Here is a 1,826-nt window from a genome sequence, read left to right on the forward strand (position 1 = left end):
ACGAGTATAAAGTTGGCGTCAGATTCAGATTCAGATTCAGCTAGCGTCATATTGAGCGTCAGATTCAGCGTCAGATAGCCTCAGATCCGAAGACACCCGACGGACTCAATCAAACCTGAAATAATACCGTTGAGACTACAGGGAAAGATTCTGCTTCGCAACCTTTTGATGGAAGATGGAATGTCTCTGCTTGCACAATTTTTAAATTTTAAATTCAAATTTTTAAAAATGACAACATATTAGTATACGTAAACTTAGCTTTTACTGACACCATGTACATTATTGGCAAAACGTATCAACCAACGAACATACAGTGACTGAACTTGGGGCTATCAATGTCTCGGTTGTAAGTATTTCAACTCTATTTCACATATTTTTCCCAAATAAAAATTGTGCAAGCAGAGACATTCCAACTTCCATCAAAAGGCTGTGAAGCGGAATCTTTCCCTGTAGTCTCAACAGTATTATTTCAGGTTTCATTGAGTCCGTCGGGTGTCTTCGGATCTGACGCTATCTGACGCTGAATCTGACGCTCAATATGACGCTAGCTGAATCTGAATCTGAATCTGACGCCAACTTTATACTCGTCAAAATTTTCGTCTGCAACTTATTCACGAATGGTATGGTTGTTCTTTTTACATTCCTCAAGTGGGAAATGACGCCCTCGTGCGTTACGATATCAACAAAAATCTAATTATCGCACTTGGAAAATATATCAAACTGACTAATATAAAAAGGGAGCAATCCTACAAAACACTTATAATATATAATTTGAAATGTCTAACTACCCTTCATTATTATTTTTTCATTAATATTATGTTTCAACTCGTTGTTGTTGTTTGTTTTGTTTTGTAGTCTTTATTGTGATGTGTAATGTTACTTTTGAAAAGCCTATAAGTGTTATGATTTTTTTTCCAAATTTTATTTTTTTTGTACCTTTAACAAATCCCCAGGGTTTTGTTACGTGTAATCAATAAATAAAAAAAATAAAATAAAGATATAACATAGTTCCTCCACGAGAATTAAATATTTTTTTCCATATATTTTCTCTATATTTCAAATAAAGTTTTCAATATTACCATCACAACTAGTGTTTTGTTTGACTGTTTTTTTCCCATTTCCAACCATGGAGTCCATCCAACCCTTATCCTCACTTCCTTGTCTGTGCCATATCAAAGTTTTCCAGTTTGCCTTTATATAATAGTGCAGTTATATTACATGTAAAACCCAGGACAGGCTATTTGACCAAATAACACATTACCCTGTCAATGTAAACATCTGCCAATCGTGATGGTAATAGGTATGCAAGTAAATCAAAATGGCCTCTGACAACAGATTTCAAAGTGGAAAACATGATAAACACCATATTTTTGGACAAAACTTTGAAATGCACCGAATCATGTAAAACGTTGTCCTTTTCTGTACTGATATGTGGCTTCATTTTCAACAACTGTCAAATTACTATGACTTCCATGTTTTGCTATGGGTGTTTCTATAGCATGGCTAGGGGATGGAGTGACAAGTCAAAATATAGTCACGGACCCACACACACCACACAAGCAGAGTTAAGCAAGTCAATCTCATCATGCAATGCTGGCGACAAGCTGCTCAGTGTACAACATTCCAATTACAACTTCTTACAAAACTGGGCATGTATACCTTCCCCAAAGCAAACTCTAACCTCCTGGAGATGGGCAAATCCACCCAGCTGGTCTGTGTTACATGTATGTGTGTGTGCGCGTGCATGTCACAGCTAGATTACCTGGCAAGTCTTACAGAAACACTCGCACACAATACTCACACAAAAATAAAGCATCATCCCATGC

This window comes from Glandiceps talaboti, chromosome 18, assembly GCF_964340395.1.
Source record: "Glandiceps talaboti chromosome 18, keGlaTala1.1, whole genome shotgun sequence".
NCBI classification, from domain to species: Eukaryota; Metazoa; Hemichordata; class Enteropneusta; family Spengelidae; genus Glandiceps; species Glandiceps talaboti.